At 37.5% G+C, this 22,462-nt stretch overlaps 1 long non-coding RNA gene across 1 annotated transcript in view; it reads left to right on the top strand.

The window, feature by feature from the left end:
- Window positions 1-221: 221 nt before the first annotated feature.
- The window catches only part of LOC112915043 (uncharacterized), a 163,292-nt gene continuing 141,051 nt past the window's right edge, over window positions 222-22,462 (top strand). Inside the window, exons 1-2 of the long non-coding RNA XR_011995057.1 lie at window positions 222-388; window positions 5,921-5,993. This is a non-coding gene — a long non-coding RNA (uncharacterized lncRNA). The remainder of the gene's footprint in view (window positions 389-5,920; window positions 5,994-22,462) is intronic.

Here is a 22,462-nt window from a genome sequence, read left to right as displayed (position 1 = left end):
TTTATTACAGAATAACATATAACTTGTTATTCACAGAACTTATGTATATAAATTAATGTAAATAGGCAAAGAGTATGTTTCCATGAAAGAGATAGAATAAGCTAACTAATTAGCTACAGATAAATTGGCAGCTGGAAGGGACAACCCATTACTTTATAATTAATTGACTTAGATCTTTTAAAAATTAATTAGATAAGAAGTACAGCTGGGCAAAGATTGATGTACAAGGAGCCTTCAGTACTCCCATCAGAAATCAAGGTCAAGCAAGTGATTTTGGCTATTCCACCTTTCAACTGCCTGTTTGGCAGTAATTCGATGAGGCACTGAGTGCTTAGATGTTCTTAATTGTCTTCTCCAGGTTCTACGGGGTCTTTCCATAAATCCACAGGTAACTATATTTTTCTGAATTTTGACTTATCCTAATTATAGGTCTACTGTTCTGCAGACATTAAAAAAATACATACTGTATTGAATGTTCAATACATGCCAGGGCCCATGATGAGACATTTGTATACTTTATTTCAGTTTTCTTCACAGGATCCTTATGAATTAGGTATTCAAAGAGGTTGCATAGTGTAATGGTGAAAGGCAAGATTCAAAAGTGTGACCTCCTAGATTTAGATCCAGCCATTCTATTGACTGCTGTGTGATGCTTGACAAATTGCGGAACCAATCTGTCTCTCAGTTTCCTCATCTGTGAGATGGCAATAAGAGTACCTTCCTCATAAGTGTATATGTATTTTATTTTATTTTATTTTATTTTTTTAGAGAGAGAAGGGGGAGGGGTAGAAAGAAGGGGAGGGAGAGAGAATCTTAAGCAGACTCCACATCTCGTGTGGAGTATGATACAGGGCTCGATCTCACAACCCTGAGATCATGACCTGAACTGAAATCAAGAGTCAGATGCTTAACAAACTGAGATACCGAGGCGCCTCATAGGGTATTTGTATTAAATTAGTTAATCTGCATAGTGTTTAGAATGAAATAGGGCCTTCACACACTGATATCATTACCTTTTCCTTTTTTTTTTTTTTTTTAACTTTTATTTATTTATGACAGTCACAGAGACATAGGCAGAGGGAGAAACAGGCTCCATGCACCGGGAGCCTGATGTGGGATTCGATCCCGGGTCTCCAGGATCGCGCCCTGGGCCAAAGGCAAGCGCCAAACCACTGCGCCACCCAGGGATCCCCTCATTACCTTTTCCTATCACATTTCTGAGTACTTACCTTCCTCTAAATAGCTGACTTAATACTCCTGAGAATCCCCTGAGGTAGATGTGATATAAATCAAATGAATCCCAATTTTACAGATAAGAGAACTGAGGCACAGAGAAGACCGATAACTTGCCTAACATTACCTAATTATTAGAAGAGCCAGGATTCACTTTCAAAAAGTCTATCTTCAAAACTCATGCTTTTAACTACTCTGCCATTAGTGTTGCATTCTTCCATCATCGTCTGTACTCTAGACATACTAAATGGAATGCAGTTCCCAGAAAGAGCAAAGCTCATTTGTGACTGTCATTATGTGAGCTCTTGGCTGGAATGCTCTGCTTCCCTTGCCTATTTGTTGAACACACTATTCCACCTTAAATATTCAACAACAACAAAATCACGTCTTTGGAGAGGCCATCCCTAATGTGCTCATGATGGAGTTTTCTACATCTTCCCCCACTGCAGAATCATATGCTTATCTCTTTTATAATATCCTTACACTATGTCCATCTGTTAGTCAGACAATCGATAAATATTTATAAGGTCGTCAATGACCTATCATTGAGTGCCTTTTCCCGAGGAGTTTAAGTACTAGTACAGAATGATAAATTTTCAACCTGTTCAAAAATAAAAAATTAAGATAATTTTAGATGTTACATTTGACTTTTGGAAAAGACACAGTGGGTTAGTGTAGAAAGGGACTGGGTGTACTGGTTCAACTCAGTTGGAGATGAGAAATAATAGTCAGTAGCCAGGCACATTAAATTAGTGTGGAGAGCATTTCAAACCGAAGGACCAGAGGTGCAAAAGCCCTTTCATGGGATCCATGAAAGGTTGTTGCATTTGAAGGACAAAAAGTGCAACTATCGTTAAGATATGTACAGTCATTATTTATTTCCATGTTTATCTTCCTACCTAAACTGTGAATTCTTTTGGGTTAGGATTATATCCCACTCATCTTTGAACCTCTATTGTTTCGAAGATCTCCTGGACTGTGGTCTTTTTTGGATAATTGGCTGAATAAAATCATGACACAAGTGTACTATTATCTAAAGTAACTAATTTCTTTTTATCTTCCTCTTGCCTTTTCTATATTTGCCATGCTTCTGAAATGATTGCCAAAATTGTGTCTTTTTTTCCCTTTAGTCACCTCTACACATTTCTGTTTTCTTTTGGTTCTACCCTCCCCCACATCTATTTCTCCTATCCCTAGATCTCTTTGTTGTCCTAGGTAATTTCCCCTAAACTGCAGGGATCTGGAAAGAGGTATAGTCTTTGGATAGGGATAAAGCAGTTCATACATGTCTTATCCTCTTTACTCTGACCCCTCTTTCATAGACCCTGAAGAATAACTTATATTTGGGGGTCAACACCAAAGCTAAAAATATAACCTCATCCTGAGATCCTTTTTTAGCAAATGAATGCAAGGTAGTTTTCTTTTAAGCCATTGTTCTGGGTACAGGCTTTAGAAGAGGAGAGAATAAGGTGCGCCACCTTGGTGCTTCTGGCTCACCTAGGGAGAAGTTTTGATTGCTCTTAGAAGCTTGATTGCTCTTAGAGACTGAGGTTAAAGAAGTTTAAAAAGCAAAAAGGAAAGACCAATTTTAATAGTTAACTATAAAGGATTCCTAGAGTTCCTTTTCTTCCATCTGATAAAGAAAAGAAGCAACTCCTGTGCCTTTGTCTTGTAGGGCAGCTTTCTTCTGCTCCCCAGGAGTTTATACAGCTATTCGGGAGTAAAAGATAACCAAGGATGAACTCAAACCTCCCCCAGGGGCCTTAAAAGCCATCTCTTTAGTCGCTAATCGGCTGAACCCACACATCTTAGATATATAAATTTTAATCAGCTTCCCTCTCATTTTTTCCCCTTGTCTTTCAGAGACTGGATTACACCTACAAAGAGTTTGGAATCAATTTGAAAATATAGGAGATCAGCTTCTTCTTGCCTGTGATTGTTTCTGAGATGCCAACTAAGATGACCTAATTCCCCTCACCTTCTCTGGCACTATGGGATTTCTGTATGGCCACTTTCATTTCATAGCTGCAAACACAATGCAGCCCAATGACCTTTTGTTGCAAAAGAAAGCCTCGTGCCTCTTTAAAAGCTATTTTCGTATTCTTTGCTTTAGCTACTAATTGAAAATGCCTAGGATACTTTTAATTAGTCTAAGGTATTATAAAAAGAATCTTTATCTATTATAAAAAGAATTGTCTTAAGACAAATGTCTTAAGTGGTAGGATGCTTTCTAGGAATCAAAAGATGGGAAACAATACTATACAGATTCTACTCTTGGGCTCTAGGCTCAGACCGCTTGGGTCAAATGCCTGCATCAACATTTACAGCCATGCTGTCTTGGGAGAGTTATTTACTATCTCTGTAGCTCAGTTTTCTCATACTTAAATAATAATAACTTTCTCATGTTATAGGGTTTGGAGAAGGAGTAAATAAGGTCATGCATGTAAAGCACTGAGCATAAGGCCAAACTCAATATAAATAATCAATAGAAGTGACGATTATCTTGGCCATTGGAATGGGAGTTAGAAAGGGAAGAGGTAGGCTCTGAATCAGAGTATAGGAATTCTAGTGGTCTCAGCTACTTATCCTCAGCTAGGATGTCCTTGCTAGTGCTAGTGGCTTTTGTACCTGCCATAGCTGTAGAGGCAGATCCATGCATGGTTCCAAGAGGCACAGAAATTCTAACTTGGAGGTATCAGGCATGGTCCTTTTATTTGCCAATGTCAGTAAAATGGGAAATTAAAAAAAAACACACATTCAGAATTTCAAGATCATCCACAGGGGGCATTAGGAGAAAAGAAAAAAACAATTAAATTCAAATGAATCAAAAACAGTTCAATGCATCGTACTGTATGGAGCTGTCTTGAGAGTTTGGTGGGGGGGGGGGGGGGGGAGGAGACCTAATCCCTTCCCTCAAAATTATGATATGGGAGTAATAATTAAAAACAAAAATTAGTATGTCATCAGCCAAAGGGCATATAGTTACTGAGGAGAAATGGTGCACCTTACTCTTATGTTCCTTAGAGCTCCTAGTGTGATATAGCATGCAAGCACAATGCCCACTAACATTTACTGTATGGCCAGAGATAATGTGCAGTTTTTAATGGGAGGACAAAGTAAATGGCATCACACCCAGGCAACGGGATAATTACAGTGAAATAGTCAAGAGCATGGACTCTGGAGACAGAATGCCTGAATTCAAGTCCAGACTCCCTTGCTTATTAGCTGTCTGATCTTGTACAATTCATCTTAACCTTTCTATGTGCTTTAATTTTCTCATTTCTCAAGTAGGAACAAGAATAGTCCTCCCCTATAGAGTTGTCAGCATTAAATGAGAAAATGTATGTAGGCCCTAGCTTAAGAACTCAATAAATGGTGGTTTTTATTATTATTAGCAAAGAGTCAATTTCATTGGATCTTTCTTTGTAAAAACTCATTGCTCTTTGATCTGTTCACAGGTGTGAGTAGAACCAGTTTGTCCTCACCAAATCACTTTTCAGTGCCGAGTTACCCAGAGATGTCAGAGTTAAGATTCACATGGTAGAAGGAGCTCTTGAAGTTTTTCAACAGAAATCATTTTTTGTTTGTTTGTTTGTTTGGAAAGCAGAAGTGGATGTGTTTTGCAAGAATCTGACTGGTTCCTCTAATGGACCTCAGTATTGATGTCCTCACCCCACACAATGGGCAGCCATGAGATGATTAGGGGTGAGAAGTGATCATGGTCTACTAGTTAAAGCAGATAACCAGGCATCACAAACTGTGAGGCCATTTCTGCCTCCAACAACTGGCTGGCTGGGCAAGTCACCTCACCTCACTGAACCTGCTCTTTCCAGCTTCAAAATGAGGATAATAGTATTCCTCTACCTACATGGGGGTGTTAGGTAGCTTAGTTAATTGATGTTTGCAATATGCTGGGAGATAAAAGGCAGTATGGAAGTATAAAGTATATTAAAGAAGAACAAAGTAAGATGTTAAAAATGACTGACAATTCAACAGAACTAATAGATTGGGCAACAGAACCTGGAAGATAATAAAGTTGCTGTAACACTAAGTCATAATATCAATACTAGTGTTTTGAAATCAATACATTTCAAAATAATATGTCTTTTGACATACACTAGTGAATTTCCAAGTATTGCAACACCTTCTTTTTTTTCAAAATGAACACTGGCTTTTAAAAAAATGGGAGGTGCTTATTTCAGTCAAGGTTAAGTCTTTCCTACATTCTTCCGTGAATTGATATGACCTTTGTAATACTAACCCATGGCATTAACAGTGCTATTCTAATAATACTTATTTTGTTTTTATGGTGTTTGTCTTAGGTCAAAGATCACAGACTGTCTATCCAAGAAAATTAGCTAGATAAGAATTCTTCAATGAATGAATTAAATGATTCACGATTTAATGATTGATTTAAAAAAGTTATTCTTTCTCATCTCTCAGTTCAGTTCAGAAACCACTTTGACCTTTTTCTGCTTGTGGCAATAAAAGCTGACTTGATCAAAGTGACCTTTCTTTCCCCTTCTTCTTTTCTGTTCCTATTTCAGAGCCATCTGGTTTGACAGCCATAAGAGCTGAAATACTTTGTTTTGCAGTCTTTAGAAATGCCCCTTAGAGGCAAATAACCATTTGGCAGAACCAGTAAATACAAAGTATAAAAGAATATTTCCTGCTTGTTCTTTTTAAGGTGGTGTGTAGAGGAGTCAGGATGGGGCCGGAACACCTGCTACCTGCTTTGCAGATTTATAGAGGCGTTTCAGGTGGGACACACATTTTCAGGCCCAAAAAAATTTGATCTCATTTCCGTTCTATAGCAAATAATGTTGTAGCACCTTGATATTCAACTGTATGTGGTGGCAACCTTGGATAGTTTAAAAAGTTTGCAGAAATCATCCTTCATACTAAACTACATGTGTGACTACTGACTTCAAGTTCTTGGCGAACTCCCAGGCCATCCGTCTTTCTTATCACCTTTGCCAATGTCCTTTATTAATTAAAAACACCCTAAAAATAAGGCTTTTGAGGGGCTGTGTGCTGAGATCTGGGGTACAAACACAAAACACCTCACCCACTCAAAAATGTAGTTTTGGTTGCTTGAGGTAAGAGTATCTTGTCTCGGTGGTATTGTATAAATCACAAATTGTATTTTGTCCATTATATATTGACCATGCCTCGTTAATCTTCTATATAAATATCTCAGCATTACAGAGATAAGGCTAAACTCAGAGATTAATCATCAAACAGGAGATATTTGAGCTTTTTTGCTTCCTTGGGTTTTGCACAGAAAAATTGGGGATTAGTTGGAAAAAGAAAGCCTACTGTCCTTTCATTTAACTCATTCTGGGTAAACATCAGAAGAAGACACTAGAGAGACACGGAAAATCATACTGGAAAGGAGTGGTTTCTGGTTTGCCATTTCCCTGGAACAGTGTGCGATACATTGAACTTGTTTTTTAAATTTGCTTCAGTAAAAGTGCCTGCCGAGTTCATGCACAAGATCTTAAGTGTGCCATAAGGAGTTATTTCCAATTTTTTCAAACAATAAACTATAAATAACACAAACAATGACAGGATTGGGTTGATTTCCTCCTGATGTACCCTGGCTAAGGGTCTTGCTCAGAATCCTGAGGTGGACAGCAGGATTTCTGTCTGAACTACAGGGTGATCCATTGCTTTTCCAAGACTAGCCAAGGAGGCAGCTTTCAGGAAGCAGGCCTCCTCTCCAGGCACTGGCTGTGGGGTTTTTGAATTATTTACGGTGTGAGAGGGCTCCTGGCTTTGAGCAAGGTGGAAATGTGGTTCGTCAGGCCACAAAAGCTCAAAATAGATGCAGGTCTCTCTCCCTTCTTACTATTTTATGTACAACCAAGTTATGCATCCCTTCTCCCCTTGCCTAGACATATTTATTGTTTTTTGGGTTTTTTTTTTCTCCTGGTGGCAAGGGACAGTAACACTTCATTTCTACTTATTAGGAGGTGCTGTCAGGATGGTTCATTTTCCCAGGGGAGGGCTTGTGTAATGGGCGATGCAGGATCACATTCATAAATTCGTCGTGATTTATCTCAGTGCTATTACAAATGGCAGGCGATCAGAAATTAGCATTGCATTTAAGCACAGCCACGTAACTGAAAGATTGCTTCTGGGCATGCTGCATGTCTCATGATTTTTCCATGTTCCTAAAGTGTGTGCCTTAATGTTTCATTAATTAAAAGCTTTTATCTGAACCAGTTGTCCCATCGTTCATTGGTGTGTGTTTCACCCAGCCAACTTAAAGCAATGGGTGTTTTACTCTGATTCCTTGGGTGAAGACTGCATGATATGTACTCTGATTGCCTTCTTTCCTTCATGGCTATTCAGCTTATACTTTAATCTGGCCGTGTCAATGATGGCAGGCCTTCATGCCCTCAGCTTAATGGGAGACTTAACTGACCTCAAGGGAATCTAAGAGGAAAATGAATGATATAATGAGACCAAAGGGGATTATATCTGCTTTCATTTGCCTTGAACAGAGTAGGTACCCAGCAAATATTTGGTTTTTGTATGGTTTCATTATTATTTTGTTATCAGATTATGAAGTGGTGACAGGTCATGGGAAAAAATCTGGGAAAGTTAGTATTTGTCCCCTAATTTTGGAAAGAAATATTTCAATTTGTTTGCTATCAGTTCAACAACTCAGGCCAAGGTAGATGTCCCACCTGAAACCCATACGTTCAGTTTGGTTTAAAGGCATTTATTGAACATCTATCACATGCTCTGCCGAGCCCCAGTGCTGTATGCTGGGAATAGAAAAATTATCCCTTGAGGATCAAATTGTCTTAAGGAGAGCCAGTCGTGAAAATACACAATTTAAATATGCCAGGTATGCTTCTAGTAGTGCTTCCTAGAGTTGCTGAGATTATCGTTTGCTCTTCAATGTGAAGAGAAATTAGCCAGGCAAAAATAGCTTTTGCACTGTATGTTGACTGACCTACTTTTCAGACATTATTGGATTGCTAGTGCTTAAGAGTTAAGTTTGATTTTTACTTTTTAGTGTCCCATTTGGGCACCTTTCTTGAGCATGCAGACCCTATGGATACAGGATATCCTCAAATAAAGTTATGTTTACTGGCCACCACAGATCATTCTCTCAAAACATAGACTTGAGTATTCTCTGAAAGGAAGGATACCCATGGGTTTAAGACAGTCTTCAGGGGCTCACCTGGATCTTGTCCAACATGCTCTCTATGTATTCGAAGTCAACAACAGTCTATATCAGGGGTGGCCAAACTTTTTCTGTAAGGTCAGATAGTAATTATGTAAGGTTTTGCAGGCTAGACAGTCACCACTGCAACTACTCAACACTGCTTGGCAGCTTAAAGGCACTTACAGAGCATATGTAAGTGATGGGTGCTATTGTGTTCTAGTGTAATTTTACAAAAACAGGAAAGGACTAGATTTGGCCCTTGGGCCATAGTTTGTTGAGGTGATAGCATTAAAGAAATATATCTACCTATTATTGAAAGTCAAAAGACATTTAAAAATTTTAAGTAAATACCTGAATTTCAGATACTCAACATTAATACCAGGAATCTAAATTTTTGAATTCTTATTCAGTGTCTACTTTCTGTAAAATACTATCTAAGGGATGAGGATAAGAAGAGACAAAAGTTGGTGCTTAATCTCAAAGAGTTTATGATTTATTGGGAAGACCTATTTTGCAGATGTAGAAACAGAGACCCTCAGAAATGACTTGCTCTTGGTTAAATAATAGCAAAGTCAGGATTTGGAATCAGGTCTCTGAGCTTAGGCCTCTTTCCCCGTCATAGCATTTTGTTTGATGCATAAAGATCCTTGGGTCAGTAGGAAGTCTAGGGAAACAAGAGAGGATGTAGGATTCATTGAGGTTCCCATACTCTTGAATCTTTGCTTCTGTCATCTGCTTGAAATTACTAAAAGAAGAAATTGAAGCTGTTTTCTTAATAGTGCTCAGTCATGCCATGGCTTATGCTAACAACAGAATCACCTGACTTCCCTTGCCACTGAGAGTTCATTGTGTGTTAACCATAGGCATCTACAAGACTTGAAAACAGTTTTCTTCTCTTTGGGCAAAAGGTCTTCATAATGCTCATGGGCAGAGAAAGAGAGTTATCACTGATGGACTGAAGAAGTCATTGGGAAAACTGTTCTATAGTATTTTAATTTGACTTCAGACAATAAATAAAATACAACTGCCAAATCCAACAGTCATTTTGCAATCTCATTCTTCATGATACCTTTGCAGCATTTGGTAGTGTTGTTTGCCACAATCTTTTTGAGAAATTCCATGACATGGAACTCTCTTCTCCTAAAATGAAAATTCTCCCTAAGAACATTCCTAAACCTTCTATATTTTGCATTACTTATCCTCTTTTACAGCCATTCCTGCTCTTAATGCTTCAACTCTTACTTCTAATTGAAGAAAAAGGAAAGGAAAAAGAGAAAATATTTACTTGGCACTCAAAGTATTCTAAGGATCTAGAATAGCTCTCTCCTCTAGTCTAATAGAGAAAGAGAAACAAAGAAAGAAAAAATAATGGTTCTATAGATCATAGATGCTATTTGAAGTGTGTACAGGGGGAAAAAGGTGAATACTTGGGGTGTGGAAAGGCGACTGTGAAGACTTTTCAGAAGAAAGAAGAAACCTGAATATAAATCATTAGAGTGAAGAAGTTTGACCTCTCAATACAGAATTTGCTGTTCTTAAGTATTTACCCAGACTGTGACAACTCTTGACAGTAGCTTGTTACCCATTTCCCTTTACAAAAACAGGAAATTGCTTCGCTGACTAGATCAAAAACTTCTGGAGGTCAGGGATGAGCTGTGTTCATTATAGCATCTTTAGCACCGGGGCTCAGTAATAGTTACTGAAAGATAGAAATTATTATTCCTACTTTATCATTGAAAAACTGAGTCTCAGTAATTGAAAAATAAATTCATACATCACTCATCATCAGGAAAATGCAAATCAAAACAATGAGATATCACCTCGCACCGGTCAGAATGGCTAAAACTCAAAACACAAGAAACAACAGGTGTTGGTGAGGATGTGGAGAAAAAGGAGGCCTCTTGCACTTTTGGTAAGAATGCAAGCTGGTGCAGCCTCTATTGAAAACAGTATGGAGGTTCCTCAAAATAGTTCTAAAAATAGAACTACCCTATGATCTAGTAATTGTACTACTGGGTATTTATCCCCAAAATACAGAAACATAATTCAAAGAGATACACATACACCTATGTTTACTGCAGCATTATTTACAATATCCAAATTATGGAAGCAGCCCACGTGTCCATGAATAGATGAAAGGATACCGAGGTTATGGTGTATATATATAATCTGTATATGTATACATATGCATCATTATTATATATAATATACAATACATATATATGTATAATACATATACATATATATGTATGAATAAGAGGATATTATTCATCCGTAAAAAGTGAAATCTCGCCATTTGCAATGACATAGATTGAGCTAGAGTACAGTGCTAAGCAAAATAAGTTAGTCAGAGAAAGACACGTACTACATGATTTCACTCTTATGTGGAATTTAAGAAACAAAACAAATGAGCAAGGGGAAAAAAAGAGAAATAAACATTCTTAATGATAGAGAACAAGCTGATGCCTACTAGAAGGGAGGGAGATAGAAGGATGGTTTGAATAGGTGATGGGGATTAAGGAGCACAATTGTCATGAAGAGCACAAAATAATGCATGGAATTGTGGAATCACTATATTGCACACCTGAAATTAATAAAATTCTGTATGACACTAGAATTAAAATAAGGACACTAGAATTTAAATTTTTGAAAAATGAATTTGTATATTACTAAACATTGAATATTGGGAGGTGTTGACAGTTAAACACAGGCCTTGGTAAGTCCTTAACCTTCTTTGCTTCTGTTCCATAATTTGACCTCTCAAGTTTTACCTTCACTCCAGAGTTTCATTTCTATATCTTCAATTTTTCTTTTTAACATTCTCTCTGAAATGTTCTACCTCAAACTCAGCATGATCACAACAAAACTCCTCATCTTTCTCTTGAACAGGGATGATTCTTTCTCTGTATGACATTAATGTATGTGATATCAGTACCCATTTTCTTGTTGTAGTCTTAGACTCTAGGATGTGGAAGTTAATTACATAAGAAAATAGGAAGCAGGGACCATTTGGCTGACAGAAGTTTAGAGAATTTGGGCACATGGCAGCTCCCACATCATGATAGTTAGCCATCAACTGAATAAACCTGGCTTCTAGATTAGCACCATCCAATAGATAGGAAATGTGAGCCACAAATATAGACTATAAATGTAATTTTACATTTTCTTGGAGCCATATTTAAAAAGTAGAAAGAAACAGTTAAAATTAGTTTTATTTTTTTATTAAAATTAGTTTTAATAGCATATTTTGTCAACTGCTCAATAGCCACATACAACTAATGACTATTGTATTGAATGATGTAGTTCTAGAGAGTCTTTCACAAAGATTTTTTAAGCTACACAATAACATTAAATTTCTAAGTCCCTTCCTATCATTTGCATCTCCTTTTTGATTCAATAACGCTACTATTCAGATCCAATTGACTGGAAGGTGGTCATGAGGACTGTAACAAAGCTGAGAAGGGAAGCTATCAGCATTAATCTCTTTTTGCTGATAGCTTCCCTTCTCAGCATTGTCTTGATGCATATTTGATCAGAAAAATCTCAAATATATTTGACACACATGTTTACAGCAGTGACATGTTTATAAAAGTGATGTATTTACAAGCATGTGGTCCTCATATTTCTAGTCAAACATCTGGAGAATATTAATTTAATAGAAGCCTTTTAAATCTAGGTGGGAAGGGAAGCCATGATGAAGTTTCTGACCTTTCAGTCATTTTGCTTGGAGACCTTCCCCAAGGGTGGATAGAAAGGATTAGAGAAGGTTAAAAGTTTCCTGCTCACTTCACATTTACTGCTTCTTCCATTTAAGTATGTATGGCTATTAATAAATGTCCTAACATGGCCTATTAGTCCTTGTCTTTAAGCTATTTCCTATCTCCTAAACCCAAAACCGTAATTCTCTCTGAGTCTTTCCTTTCTTCTTTATAAATGAAGAAATTTAATCTGATTAATAGTAAGTTATTTATCTAAAACCACTCAATTTAAAAATGGAAGAGCTGGATTTAAACTCAGGGTTCCTGATTTTTAATCTTGTATGCTTTTCACTACACACCCTGCCTTAGAATAATGTCCATGATCTTTTATCTTTATTCTAGGATTTGGTCAATTTAGATCTTACATAACATGGCACTCTTCTCTTTAATTCCCATATCCAAACCAATCTAAGAGGCATTCATTCAGCCATTGTACAAATGTTTATTAGGTATATGATATGTAAGACATTCTGTTAGATATCTAAAGGGATTAACCTTCATAGGCTGTGGGAGAATAAGGCTGGCAAGGCAGTTGGAGGCCAAAACACTAACAGTGCTGAAAATCAGGCTAGAAGTTTGAAATTTAATTCATTAGATAAATAGGGTAGTACCACAGCTAGGTTCTGATTAAGAAAGGGAGATGACAAATCTGGCAGAGTGTGCATAATACATTAAAGTCAGCAGAGCTTGGGGTACCCTTGAGGTTGCAAAGCTATAGCTCTTGGAAAGAACAAAGCCTACATATTTTTGTTTGTTTGTTTCACTCACATGCTGGTTGTATGTGTGCAGAAAGAAATGCACCAATTTGTTAAAATGGCAAAAGGAGATTGGTGGAATGGAGGGAGATTATTTAAACTCTTTATAGATCTTTGTAACTTTTTACTTGTTACAAGCATACACTTCTTTATAATTAATAAAAATGAAGGAATTTTAAAATAAATACTTCATTTTATACCCAGCCAGAGGTTCCTGCTACTTGCCCCATAAAGCATGAATTGACCTATTTAAATGGGAGAAATGTTTCATCAATTTTACTGCCTATATTAAGCCTGTTAGTCATTCTTCCTAGAGTATCCTTCTCCTCCAAATTACCAAACAGCTTAGAAACACTGTCTGGAATCTCTTATGATGAAATAACATGCAAAAATGGCTAATGGAATGAGTGGTGCTGCTCCTTGCTACCATCCTTAGAGCAGATATGGCCAAGCTCACCACAGATCCTGCTATAGTCTAGGAGTGCTTTTTCAACACTGGTCTTGAGGCTGTTGCTACCAGTCAGCCAGTATTAAAGGGAAAATGATACCCATTTGCCTTTCCTGGTATAATAAAAAAAAGAGCACTTACTTGAGTTTGAATCACATTTTTATCACCATGTGACCTGGAACAGGTTAATAAGTCTATCTGAGCTTTAGTTTGTTTTTTGTTTGTTTGTTTGTTTGTTTGTTTGTTTGTTTTTTGTTTTTACAAAATTGGGCATTGTCTCATTGATAGTTTTCTTATGAAGAAGAGGTGAAATCTTATCCTGGCTGAAAGAGCCCTTCATCATCTCTCTACATTTGCTTATATCCAGTTTAAAATTTTGACTTAAGGTGCTTTCTATTGTTATTTTGCACTTATTTATGCTTGGTCTAGATGTACCACTGAGTGAAAGATATTAATTCAGTTTGATCTGGGAAATAGTGACTTATTTTCTCTCTGTTGCCTCTAGGACAAAGGCACCAGGAGCAGTCCTGATACTTAATCTGCTCTCCCAAAACTCATGGATCTGAGTTAGTCTCATCACCTGTCATATTGGTGATTGTCATTTTGGCTCCTTTTTGGCCAACTATCATTTAGATGTTATTCATCTTGAGACTTCTTAGCAGATTTTACATTTCCTAATTCTCTCTCTCTTTTCTGTACTGTATATACAAAGACTGGCAAGTGCCTAAAAGACGCCATGTAGTCTGGGTTCTATGAAAAATGCTATTGGAGTTGATCAGGGAAATGAACCAGTCTTGAATAGAATGTAGAAAAAGTCAGCTTCCTGTTCCTCCATCCATCCAATACTTATTGAGCACAAATTCTGTGTTAGATCCTGGAATAGATGGGGACATTTAACAGTGAATAAGCTTTGTTCTCTCATGGGGCTTTTTTTTCTTTTATTTTTTTTTAGCAATTTAAAAAGCTTTAAAATTCAATTAATATATAATGTATTTTGGTTTCAGAGGTAGAGGTCACTAATTTATCAGTCTAATATAATATCCAGTGCTCATTACATCATGTGCCCTCCTTAATGTCTATCACCCAGTTGCCCCATTTCCCCATGTCCCTCCCCTCCAGCAACTCTCAGTTTCCTTTGGTTAAGAGTCTCTTGTGGTTTGTCTTGTTTTATTTTTTCCTTCTTTCCCCTATGATCAATCTTGTTTTGTTTCTTAAAATCCACATATAATGAATTTAAGATTTAAGATCATATGGTAATTGTCTTTCTCTGATTGACTTATTTCACTTAGCATAATATCCTCTAGTTCCATCCACATTGTTGCAAATGGCAAGATTTCATTTTTGATGTGGATATACACACCTCCTTTTTACTCATTCATCTATCGATGGACATCTGGGCTGTTTCCATAGTTTGGCTGTTGTGGACATTGCTGCTATAAACATTGGGATGCATGTGCCCCTTCGGATCACTACTTTTGTATCTTGGGGGTAAATACCCAGTCGTGTAATTGCTGGGTTGTAGGGTAGCTCTACTTTCAATTTTTTGAGGAACCTCCATACTGTTCTCCAGAATGGCTGTACCAACTTGCATTCCCCCTTTCTCTGCATCCTTGCCAACATGTATCATTTCCTGACTTATTAATTTTAGCCATTCTGACTGGTATGAGGTCTCATTGTGATTCTGATTTGTATTTCCCTGATGCCAAGTGATTTTTAACATTTTTTCATGCGTCTGTTGGCCATTTGTATGTATTCTTTGGAGAAATGTCTGTTTGTGTTTTCTGCCCATTTTTTTTATTGGATAATTTGTTCTTTGGGTGTTGAGTGTGGTAAGTTCTTTTTTTTTTTTTTAAGATTTTATTTATTCATGAGAGACACAGAGAGATAGAGAGAGAGGCAGAGACACAGGCAGAGGGAGACACATGCAGGGAGCCTGATGTGGGACTCAATCCTGAACTCCAGGATCAGGCCCTGGGCCAAAGGCAGGCACCAAACCGCTGAGCCACCCAGGGATCCCCCTGGTAAGTTCTTTATAGAATTTGGATACTGCCCTTTATCTGATAAGTCATTTGCAAATATCTTCTCCCACTCTGTCAGCTGTTTCCTTCACTGTGCAAAAGCTTTTATCATGATGAAGTCCCAATAGTTCATTTTTGCCTTTGTTTCCCTTGCCTTTGGAGATGTGTCTAGCAAGAAGTTGATGTGGCTGAGGTCAAAGAGGTTGCTGTCTATATTCTCCTCTTGGATTTTGATGGATTCCTGTCTCACATTTAGGCCTTTCATCATTTTGAGTCTATTTTTGTGTATGGTGTGAGAAAATGGTCCAGTTTCATTATTCTGTATGTGGCTGTCCAATTTCTCCAACACCATTTGTTAAAGAGACTCTCTTTTTTTCCATTGGATATTCTTTCCTGCTTCGTCCAATGTTAGTTGACCATAGAGTTGAGGGTCCATTTCTGGGATATCTCTTCTGTCCCATTGATCTATGTGTCTGTTTTTGTGTCAGTTACCATACTGTTTTGAATGATTACAGCTTTGTAAGCTTTAAATTCTGGAATTATGATGCCACCAGTTTTGGTTTTCTTTTCAACGTTCCTTTGGCTATTTGGGGTCTTTTCTGGTTCCATATAAAAGTTAGGATTATTTGTTCCAGCTCTGTGAAAAAAGTTGATGGTATTTTGATAGTGATTGCATTGAATGTATAGATTGCTCTACATGGCATAGATATTTTAACAATATTTGTTCTTCCAATCCAGGAGCATGGAATGTTTTTCCATTTCTTTGTGTCTTCCTCAATTTCTTTCATGAGTGTTTTATAGTTTTCTGAGTACAGATCCTCTGCCTCTTTGGTTAGGTTTATTCCTTGGTATGTTATGGTTTTGGGTTTCTGACGGGAATTCTAATGAGAGACTGAATGAAAAAAGTTGTCATTAAATAAATAATATGATTTTAGATATTACCAAGTGCTAGGAAGAAAAGTAGAGGGTCTAAAGAGAGGATGTCTTGAAGTCAGCAAGTAAAATTTCTTAAAAGCAGTAGTTAAATAAAAGGTCTAGAAAATAGGAAGCCAGCAAGATTTGGAGGAATAATTAGATCTCAAGTGATTGATGATAAAAGACTGGCCAACAGAATACCTCCAAAAGGGCCAGGTGCAAAGGAATGCTTACCCTTAATCTCTCTTTTTGCTTCTTTCTGGGTAGGAATTTCTGTGAGAGCTGGGCCAGGTTGGTGACATGAGGAAAATGGCTGTGTCTAATTAAGGAAAGACAGCAGGAACAGTAGGAAGAATTTTCTTTCCCAATTGTACTTAACTCATTACACATTTGGCAGGTTTTCATAATTTCCTTAATTTCAAATAAAGCAGATCAAAGATGAGGTATGATTATTGCACAAAAATAAAAAAAATCCCTTCCTCTGGGGGTGTCAAAATGAAGCCCCCTTACAAATTCTTCACAAAGGTTACAGACTTCAGCACAATGATTAAAACTGCAGCAACAAATTAGGTGCAATTAAAGATTTTCAACTTTCCCATATACCTGAAACCAAAGCTGTGAAAAAAGGGCGTATCTCAGGTAATTAATTGCCGAGAAATATTTAATAACCTCTCCTCTGCTACATTTAACATGAGGCATGAGTGCTTTGTTTGGACTTAATCATACAGTTCCCCGGAGCCACGGGCATGTTACCGCAGCACACTAAAGGAAGAAACCCCCGAAGCACGGCTTATTTAATTTGCAACTCTTGCCACACCACTTCACACCTGAATTCTTTATCCTTTGGGCACACATAACACAACCACAATGCACTGTAGTAACATCCACTTTACAGGCAGAACTTTTATCTACCCACAGCTTCCTTTTTTTTTTGTAAAACTGTTTGGCTGACTGTCCTGAAATGACAGCAACCAAGCTTTTCTCTTTGTAGCCTGACAGGTCAAGGGCCTGCTGAATTCAGGAAAGAGATTATTTTATGCATCATTTTACTCTAATAACAGAGTGGAGACTCCTTTAATGTTAAGATTCTCTAGAGAAGAACATCGTATTAAAAGTATTGACTCTTGAGAAGCGTAGGTGCCTGGCAACTTTCAGAGTGTGTAATGCTGTGTGCCAGCTCTCTCCTCCAGGCCCATTCCAGCTTTGGAGAATATTTAGAACAGGAGGCATTGAGAAAAAGTCTACCCTTTTTTTTTTCTTTAAGTATCCAAATATGTAACAGACAGGATGGTGGATAAATGTCGACTACAGTTGCCAAAATTTGCAAAGGCAGATCTCATTGGCTTTGGATTTTAGCGTGCTAGATGACAGTGGAAATGGGTGGTGTTATTTGAATTTAAGCAAGTATTTGCTGAGCCAGTTGGGTTAGGTCTGAAGGTTTTGCTGGTGAGGAGTTTACACATCCAGTTTCTGACAGAGAGGAGGTTAATATCAGCTTCAAAGGTGGGAGGAACCTTTTAAAATTGAACTTTTCCAAAACTAAACTTAAAAAAAAATTGCCTTAAAACTGAAAAAAAAGATGAATTTTATTTTGTGCCTTAAGATAAATACAATTTCCTCATCTCAATGCATTTGTATATAATTCTGATAGCTATTTGTTATCTATTGGACTTGAAGAATATAACAAACACAGTCAGATTACATATACTTTTCCTCAGCACAGCTGGTCAGAAAGAAAAAAAAATCATTTATTTTGCTGGTGTTTTGTTTTCTACTCCATTTACCAGTTTTTCTGGATTTTCTTTGCACCTACCTCCTATTGCCCTATTCTCTATCCACTGCCCTAGAACCTTTCCCCTCTGTTCCAACACAAATCCTCTTTAGAGACATGGATTTATCACTGGATTTGGTTTCACACGATTGCCCTCGAGCCCACCCTGATCTGTTTTGGTGTTAGCCAGGGACTAATTTTTGTGTTTGGAACTACTCCAGCCATGAAAAACTTTCCAAGTTCCCAGAAAAGATATCTTTCTTTCTCATTTCTCCAGAAGCATATCTGGGGATTCAGGAAAAGTGGTCACTACTCTCAGAGCAGATTATCTTAGAGAGCTGAATTTGCAATCAGTGTCCATTTCCCAGAACGGAGTGGGAAGGAGGGGGGCATCTCTTCTGTGTGCCTTAGGTTAGATGAGGAAAGGTGAGTTTTGTCAGTTTGCAAATAAAAGCTCAGTGAAGTGTACATGAAAAAAAAAGTATGTAAAAAGACTATTTTTAAGATTCCAGGCCTGCTCTTTGTCATTAAGACTTGAAATTTTCATGTATTCATCGCTTCTCCAGAGAAATTCAATCCTTGGGTGCAGAAGAGAAAATTCTCTGAAAATTCTGAGAGATCTCAATTGATACAGTTTTAGAATTTGCAGCTTTGAGTAGTAAGGAACACCAAGCAGTCACGCTGGGTTACTTCTTGCTTGGGCTGGCTCTTTTGGGCTTATTAATTTCAAAATCCTGACTGTTAAAAGAATTACCTGGGTACTTATTTAAAAGTATAGGTTTCTTGCCTCAGTCCCAGAAATTTTGATTTGGTTGATCTGGAATAAAGCCCAAAAACTTATAATACAAACAAAAAATCTAAAAAAAAAAAAAAAAAGAAATCCCTAGGTGACTAATGCTTGGCATAGCCAGGTTGAGAAGGCCATCACTCTTGTCACGCTAACCAGCTTGTTTTGGAACTGAACCCTGACCTTAGCTTCATTAGTACCACACGCTGGATACCACAGCTAACTGGTTCCATTTGGGAATATATAACCTTGTCTCTGATCTTGCTGGAGGGCATCGATGTGAGAAAATAACCCTTACAACTATTTGCTAGCATAGCTCAATGTGTGATTTCAAAACTGCCCTTTAGTCCCCAACTATGCACTTTCAAAAAGTGTTTTAATCTTCAAGAGGATATCTACATTTGAGTGGAGAAAAAAAGAAACCTGATTTTAAAATGCTTTTTCCCCAGTAAGAATGATTTTACACATTTTAATGACCCTCTCAAATAATTCAAATTTAAATCTTTTTTTTTTTCAAGCAGGAATTACACTGCTTTTAATGATTTATCACAACTGTTAGAATGAAAGATTCTTGTTATCTTTTACATTTTTGTCCTCTAAGTTAGGATGAGGGATAATAGGTCCTGGACAAGGGCCATGTGCAGTGTGTGTATGTGTGTAAATAAAGTCATTAAATACTGATTGTTCATTTTTTTCCTCAAAGGCAGGCCTGACCCAACTGCGAGGTCATCTCATTGTTTGCGATGCTGCATGTTTCTGTATGCCAGGCTTGTTTTTGCACTTTTTATCACCATTATTAATGGATAAAATCAAAGAATAGAGGATTCAGTTTGTACCAAGATGAGACTTAAGGTAAAGGATAACAGGTCACAAAAAAATCTCAAAATTCCATCCCTTAAAGAGGGCAAAAGATTTTAATGGGCCTATTGATTTATCTACGCCTACCTGGAACACATTAACCAAGGTGGTTTACTGAATAATCTCTCTCAGACAGGAACACGGTAGACATTCTGAAAAGAATTTGGGAGCTCAAGAAAGCTCTGTGCTCAGTGAAGCTGAGCCAGGCCCCAAACTCCAGATAGGAGCAATGCAGACTGATTAGCATCAATGCCAAGAGAGATAAGGAATCGTACCTAGGCTCCATGCGGTTGTGCTCTGGGTCATTGGCTCTTAAACTTCAGTGTGCTGAAGAATGCCCTGGAAAGTTTGTTGACAATTCAGATTCCTGGGCACCATCCACTGAGGTCCCGATTCATTAGGCCTGAAACCAAAAGAATAATAATTTGAATTAGCTAGATCTGTGATTTAGATCACACTTTAAGGTATACCTCTCTAAGTAATATATATGGTGAAAATAATATCAGACTTAAAAGTAAACATCCCACCATTTATAAAGAGAATGCCATGACTATATAGAAAATATGGAAGCTTCAGAGAAATGGAAGAAAACAACTCTTCAAATGCCCCTAATTTGAGCATTCCCTAACATTGTCTGCTAAGATCTCTCTCCCCTCTCTTTGCAAACTCCAGTGGATTTCCCTCCTTAGTAGCTTCCCCAATTAGCACCTCTGAGTGGAAGTTACTCTCCATTTTAGTATGTTCAAATGCTAGCCTTCCCTTTAAATCATATATCTTCTCCTTTGATTAGTTGCACTCAGATGTCCTACTATCATTTCAAAGATAAACATGTATAAAACTATTTATTATCAAAACTAGTTCCATTCCTCTTTTTTGTTAGAAGGAAAAATATTCTCTCCCATATATGCTAGAAACTTCTTTAATACTTCTGTTTTTCACATCTTTGTTTTCTAACCAGTTGCCAAGTCCTTTTAACTTGTTCTCCCCAAATGCTCCTTGCAATCTTCCTTTCTATCCCAGGCACACATCAGGTGGTGTGCACTTGAATGGCTGTATTGACCTTGAAGTGTTAAAATGTTTTTCTCTACTTTGCCCTGAATCTCCCAAATGCTCACCCTACCTCACCACTCTGTCCTTTCTCTTGCCCTTCCCCACCCCCAAGAACCTTGCATAATCCAGCAGCCCCAGAGTTTATACCTGACCCTGTTTAGGGACCCTTTAGAACCCCTGTTCCACCAGCCTCTCTTCTGGCTGGTCAGTACCTTTGCTGCACAGGTTGCTAAATGCGCTGGTTATCACTTTTGCCTATTTCACACCTGAAGCCCATCCTAAAATAACCCTTTGTACCTAAAATACTGTAGTTGCAAATCGTCTAAGCTTCCTAAGTCCAGCCTCTCAGAACTTTGTTTTATGCACCACTACCACATCCCCCTTCCTAAAAATCTCCCTTGCTTTGAAACCTTATAGGAGTGCTTATCTAATTCAATTCCATAAACTCTCAAGAGCTTACTATATGAGAAGCACCAACCATTTTGGGCACTGAGAAGTTACAAAGATTATATTACTTGGTCACCAGACAGAAAATTTAGGAGGTTTAATATGAACATCAATAACAAGGCAGAAGGCAGAATGTGATAAGAAAAGAGGCACAGGATTTTTTTTTAATATTTTATTTATTTATGAGAGAGAGAGAGAGAGAGAGAGAGAGGGGAAGAGACACAGGCAGAGGGAGAGAAGCAGGCTCCATGCAGGGAGCCTGATGTGGGATTCGATCCCGGGTCTCCAGGATCACAGTCTCTTTCTTATCTTTCCGTGGCCACATGCCTTTTGTGTCTCAGGAGTAACCCTGACTTTCACAGCTGGTTGTATGATCTGACCCTTCTCTCTCACATAGAAATGACCATGTTTCAATGGACAATCAAATTTCTTAGGCAATAGGGAGATTAAAATTTTATCATCACATCTTCTTCTCAGTTGTAGTAGGTATGCTACCATGGTGTTTTAGCCCTTATGATGTATTGAAAAAAGTTAAAACTGTTTTTTATTTTGCTTTTTCTATTATACAAATAAATAACTTAAAATTCCCTTTGTCCACCAACAAAAAAACCACTATTTGCATTCGAAATCTATTTTAAATTTTATTTCTATGAATATTTCTACAGTATAAGATTATTAAAACATATATCGTATTAAAATTAACATTATAAGGGACACCTAGGTAGCTCAGTGGTTGAGCATCTGCCTTCAGCCCAGGGCATGATCCTGGAGACCAGGGATCAAGTCCCACATCAGGCTCCCTGCGGGGACCCTGCTTCTCCCTCTGCCTGTGTCTCTGCCTCTCTCTCTGTGTCTCTCATGAATAAATAAATAAAAGTCTTTTAAAAAATAGCATTATAAGATAAGGATTTTCCCATTACTAAAATTGATTTGTAAATATAATTACTGGCCTCATAACGTTCCCTCATACTCAAATCACTTAGTCATTCTACATTGTTGTATACTTAGGTTGTTTCCATTTTTACTATGGTCATAAACAATGCCGTATTATCTATAATAAAAGTTGTACATACAACTATGTCTCATATTATTATCATTATATATATTCCAAGAAGTGGGTTTATGAGGTGTTTAAATAGCTTAAGGTTCTTACAAAACATAGTCAATTACTTTCCAATAGCTTAAGGTTCTTACAAAACATAGTCAATTACTTTCCAAAGGATATTTTTAAATCAATTT

The sequence above is a fragment of the Vulpes vulpes genome, chromosome 10 (genome assembly GCF_048418805.1).
Source record: "Vulpes vulpes isolate BD-2025 chromosome 10, VulVul3, whole genome shotgun sequence".
NCBI classification, from domain to species: domain Eukaryota; kingdom Metazoa; phylum Chordata; class Mammalia; order Carnivora; family Canidae; genus Vulpes; species Vulpes vulpes.
Note: the sequence above shows the minus strand (reverse complement) of the source record. Positions and strands in the feature narration are given on the sequence as shown.